This window comes from Lepidochelys kempii, chromosome 9, assembly GCF_965140285.1.
Source record: "Lepidochelys kempii isolate rLepKem1 chromosome 9, rLepKem1.hap1, whole genome shotgun sequence".
In the NCBI taxonomy this organism is placed as follows: Eukaryota; Metazoa; Chordata; order Testudines; family Cheloniidae; genus Lepidochelys; species Lepidochelys kempii.
The window spans coordinates 37,038,664-37,044,663 of record NC_136388.1 but is presented as its reverse complement, the minus strand read 5'-3'; positions in this window follow the sequence as shown (position 1 = coordinate 37,044,663).

Here is a 6,000-nt window from a genome sequence, read left to right as displayed (position 1 = left end):
ATCTTTATCTCCTGCACTTGTGCAATGAGGGATCCCTTAGAAGGAACAATATTCATCCAAAAATGTGTGTTTTTAACCCAAGACAAAAATGATTCATTAGCTACTGTCTAAAAATCGATCGGGTGGCAAGTCACTGCCAGCCTTACCTGGAATAAGCTTTGCATATGTGCCTGCATAGATGAGTATGTCAGTAGGGAGCTATCTGTGGTTTTCTATTGCTATGTCTTACAGTTATACCAAAGAGCCAGATACTAAATCTAGCACTCCAAGATCTTGTTTTGAGGACTAAAGGGATTACTCATCCATGCATGGAGATTTTCTCCATCTGTTGCAGATGTAATATTGATGAGTTGCTTAATTGTATTTAACTGCTTCAGGATATCATGCGATAAACACCCCAACAGAGTGGAAATTGCTTATTTTTAATTAGGGTAATCACAACCATAAATGGTGCAGGGGACTTTGTGTTGTGCTATAAACAAACCTTGGTATTGCATTATAATTAGCCAACTTTTTGCATTTTAAGTTAAGCGCTATAGCAGCTAATCAAACTCACCCTCTCTCTGGAAAGGCTCAATTTGCTCATTTTTTTCATGGGCAGATAAGATGTTCTTTCCCCTCCACCCTACCTCTGCTCTGCTGGCATGATTTATAAGATGGCACAATACTGGCTGGATTTTGAGCAGAGGTGATTCTCTTTGCTAACGAGGCCATGGTACAATTTCCCTTCCCTTCTCTTTTTAACAATATTGTGAAGGCTGGCAATCCCTTAGTTTCCTTTTCTATGCAAATTCATGAACTCTGTGCAATTCATGTGCTCTAGTCACTGACTGTCAGAACTTTATTTAAGATGTTTGCAATTGTGTCGTCTAGATGACAGCTACCAAAGGGATTTTAAACACTTAACCTTCACTCCCAATTTTTGGAGACTTGGAAGCAGGGCTTGGAACTAGCTGGTACAATGGAAAAAAAGGGAAACGATCTTGCCTTGCACATGAAACATGTATACACTGAGGTTGAGATAGAAGCAGATGGCAGACCTATTGAAAGTCCCTGCGTAAAGATAGAAGGGGTTAAAAAAAAGGGTGAAGTCATGGTAAGTGACTACTATAGAACACGTAACCAGGAAGAAGAGGTGAATGAGGGTTTTTTTAAAAACAACTAACAAGATCATTAAAAAAAAACAAACCACAGGACTTGGTGGTGATGGGAGATTTTGACTAATGATACATCTGCTGGGAAAATAATCCATCTGAAACCAGATTATCCAACAAGTTCTTGGAATGCATTGGACACAGCTTTTTATTACAGAAGGTGGAGAAAGTGACTAGGGGAGAGGCTATTCTGGATTGGATTCTGACAAATAGGATGGAACTAGCTGAGAATCTGAAGGCAGAGTGGGTGAAAGTGATCATGAAATGATAGGAGGAAAAAACAGCAGAATAAAGACAAAGCACTTCAAGACCTTTAGCAAACTCAGCAAATTGGTAGGTAAGATTCCATGGGAAGCAAGTCTAAGAGAAAAGAGTTCAGGACAGCTGGCAATTTTTTAAAGAAACATTATTAAGGGTACAAGAGCAAACTATCCCAGTGTATAGGAAAGATATGAAATATGGTAAGAGGCCACCCTGGCTTAACCAGGAGATCTTCAATTCCCTGAAACTAAAAAAATACAAAAAGTGGAAACTAGGTCAAATTACAAAGGATGAATATTAAAAAAAAACACAACACAAGCATGTAGGGACAAAATTAGAAAGACCAAAGCACAAAATGAGATTAAATTAGTGAGGAATATAAAGGGTAAAAAGAAAGCATTTTGCAAATATATGAGAAGCAAGAGGAAGACCATGGACAGGCTAGGCCCATTACTCAATAAGGAAGGAAAGACAATAACAGCAAACGCAGCAATGGCCAAAGTGTTGAATGCAATTTTTGTTTCAGTTTTCACCAGAGAACGGTTAGCATTGAGTATACAATTAACATAGTGATCATCAGTGTAAATGAGGTAGGATCTGAAGCTCAAATAGGAAAACAACAAGTTAAGAATTACTTAGACAAGCTAAATATCTTCAAATTGGCAGGGCCTGATGAAATACGTCCTAGGTTACTTAAGGAACTGGCTGAAGAGATTGTAGTACCTATCTATAAAAAGAGAATAAGGATAACGCAGGGAATTACAGACCAGTCAGCTTTAGTACCCAGAAAGATAATGGAGCAAATAAGCAATTTGTAAGCACCTAGAAGATAAAGTAATAAGTAACAATCAACATGGATTGGTCAAAAACAAATCACAACAAAAACAACTTAATATCCTTCTTTGACAGGGTAACAAGCCATTGTGGATATGTGGAAAGCAATCTATGTGATATCTCTCAACTTTAGTAAGGCTTTTAATATTGTCTCACATGACAGTCTCAGACAAATTGGAGAAATACAGCGTAGATGAATCTACTGTAAGATGGGTGAACAAGTGGCTGGAAAACCATGCTCAGAAAGTAGTAATCAATGGTTCATAATCAAGATTAGAAGTGGGTTCCTGCAGGAAGAATGGGTCAGTAAGCCTTCAAGAAGGCCAACACTAAAGGTATGGGAGGGTTACTTCAAGTTAGCAAGTGGGAGACCAGCTGTAGCACTCACCTCAGGTTTTATATGATACAGCTTCCTATTTTTATTGGTTTCTATGTTCAACACGATGTGACTTTTCAGGCATGTGCTTCTGTGATTGACTCCTGACCCTTCGCCATGTAAAAAATGTGGTCTATTCCTTATCATCAGACACAGTTATCCTCCTATTTAAGTTTTAAATTGATTTGTTAGTTTCCTGAATCTGTGCAATACCTCCTTAACATGTTCTTTTAACTATTGAAATTAGTTTAGAAATTTAGAATCAAGTCATCCAACTACCATTTCTAGCCTATTCTTATTAACTTCTTGGTGCCAGATTTTGTAGCTCTTGCCTAAGTTGAACTGACTTCAAATGGGACTATTCACATGAGTAATTACTGCTCAGTTGGAATAAAGATTACAGAATTTGGACTTGAGTAATTCTATTGGAAAACTGTCCACCATTGACCTTTGTGTGGTGAATATTATACAAGGCTGGGAGACAATGACTTTGTGAAGTGTTTTAGAAGAGTGAAATAGTAACTTAAAAGTTTGAGACAAAGCATGTAGAACACAGACTTCATCATCACCTTCTCCTCCTCCTCCCTCCCACCCCATATCCCCTGGCTTCTTGACCTTGACTGAGACAACACACTGGTGACATTTCTTTCAAAAAACTAAGCAGCAACGTTCAATTTTCAAGCCTGTGCAGAGCGTTTAGTAGCCAGAGACGGAACAGATTATGGCATGTACATATTACAACATTCTTCAGCAACTTTCCACACCTCAATGCAAACAACTTTTTGCAAAGAGACAGTACCATCTGCTTGGTTCCGTCTAATGCTTGGCAGCTCACCCAGTATCAAGACACAGCAGGTTCTCTGTTACAACAGAAAATTAAGCCATAAATTCACTCAAGTCGTTTGAAATAAACAAACACTCATGCTCTGCAGACACAGCAAACATGTTTACTGTTTCGGAAATGAGATTTTGGGTCGCTATGTTTGTCTCTATTATGCTGTATGGAGGAGAGACAGAAGCAGCACATCATGTGACCCCCACCTGCCAAGCCCCAGTCTAGCACAAGCAGTGGGGATTCAGCAGCTGTTCGGACACCAAGAGGCAGATGGGTCGCCAGATCTTATTTACAATGAAAAGGCACATGGACCAAAACGTTGGGTTTGTTTTTCTTCCAATTTCACCCCAAAGTTTGTCATGTTTCAAGAGTGCATTTGTTTGGGCACCGACCCCTTGTTTCATTACAAAAATAATCAATTTCTCAATAGTCAACAGCTTGGGAATTCAAGTCAGAACAAATCAGTTGGAATTTTTGAGAAGAAGGATAGTCTAGTGGTTTGGGTGGAACCTAGGATTTGGGTGTTGTGAGGGTGGATACATTAAAGATTGTGAGGTGCTCAGACATTATGGTAAGGTACTTGTATGGCACTCATTACCTAAGTTCATTCATCATCAGTGTATGGCACTCATTACCTAAGAGTATCTTCATCATCATCACCATAAAAAAACCCTCTCACACACACCACACAAGCCCCCATCCATCTGCACACACACTTTGCAGGAAAGTAAAGTTTGTGGGGCACAAGATTGCCCAAAAACTAAACAGTGAATGTTTAAGAGAAACTTTGTGGTGGAATGTTCACTCTTGTGCTTCAGAATTTTCTAGAGTTGCATGATTCTCTGACAACATTCCTGTGCATCATAAGGTTATTGCCTTCAGATCATTCTAGTTCTGAAGCATAATGAATTTTAATGTGGCAGATTTTACCCGTCTAATTAAAAATGATGATAACCTCACATCATAGGTTTCACATTTTCAAAGCGTCTCCCTAAACAAAACATGAGATGAAAGAGTCCAGGTTTGCCTATTCAGAGCACTTTCCATTGATGTGCTGTACAGTGAAAGGCATTAAGGGTATAACATAAACATTGAGAAATCTGTCATCTATATTGAAAGGCCAGGCTCCCCAGGGCTCACTGTTAACAGCATTGAAAGAAATAGCTTCACCTGGAATCACATTTTAATTCATCTTGGTGAACAATTTGGACTGGAAACTCTCTGCTTCAGATTTGGATAACATGCCACTTATTAAACAAAACAGAAATGAAATCAGCCATTCATTATTGCCAGGTTCACATTTCTAGGCCCCAACTGTGACTCTAATACACGGCACTGCTGATAGCTAAATATCAAGGATCAACAATTTTTAAATGTAGTTACTTTTAATTTCCTCAGGCAGTCTTACATAACTTCCACTATCAACTCTTTGGTGTGTTCCTATTTTATGCATAGTTTCAGCTGACTAACACACAGCTAGTTCAAATAACTAGTTGCACATTGTCTATTTTCCTAATTTTTCCAGCACCCTTTTTTCTGTCTATGATACTTATCTGACTCCCCAACACCACAGTATCTGAGAGCCTCACAATCTAATGTATTTATCCTCATAACACTCCTGTGTAGTAAAGCAGTGCTATTATGCCCATTTTACAGATAGGAGACCTGAGATACAAAGAGGCTAAGTGACTTGGCCAGCGTCATACATGGATGTTTGTGGCAGAGCAGAAATTTAACTCTCAGCTCTCACAGCCCAGGCTAGTGCTCTAACCACTGGATGGCACTTCCTCTCTGATCCAGAGATCTAGATTCCTCACAAAGTATAAACACACACAAATTAGAATGGTAAATTTAATGCAAAACTTCAACTCATTTTTTTAAGTTAGAGATTTTCCAGTTTTTAGACTCTCCCACAGGAACCAGAGAGCTACTCTACTCCTCAAAATCATGAGGCCCTTTGCTACTTAAATCCACTTGAGGGAAGAAAGGCAGTAAAAAGGCAACTGCCCATTCTCCAGTGGCTGCCAGATTCATTCAGGCCTTCTGCGGCCCCACAAAATGCTGATGGAGACCAATTTAAAGAGGGGGGAGTTTCAAAAACATTCAGCAGTGACCGAACTCTGCTCCTGTTGAATAAAGGCTTTACCAGTAATTTCAACAGCAGCAGAGTTATGCTACCTAGAACTCTCTTAAAAACTCCACTCTAAAAACTGATGTTAATAAAGATAGAAATTGAGACGTCAGATCATTAAGGTGAGGAAATTAGAGTCTAAATGTTACTGCCTCCTTTGTGGTGCATATAAATATTGAGAACAGCTGGGGATCTGTCTTACACAGGCAGCAATATATGGGCGGAGCTGGATAAAAGGAGGATTGAGAGGCAGGCTATTTTTCTTTTCATTGCATTTGTAGGTTTAGTTGAGATTCTTGATATTATTATTTCAATGCTTCTCTTCCTTTCCCCTCCTCTCCCCCCGCCCTTCCCCAATTTAATCATAAGGGCCAGATATTTTAGCTCTGACTTCCAGTTTTGCACATGC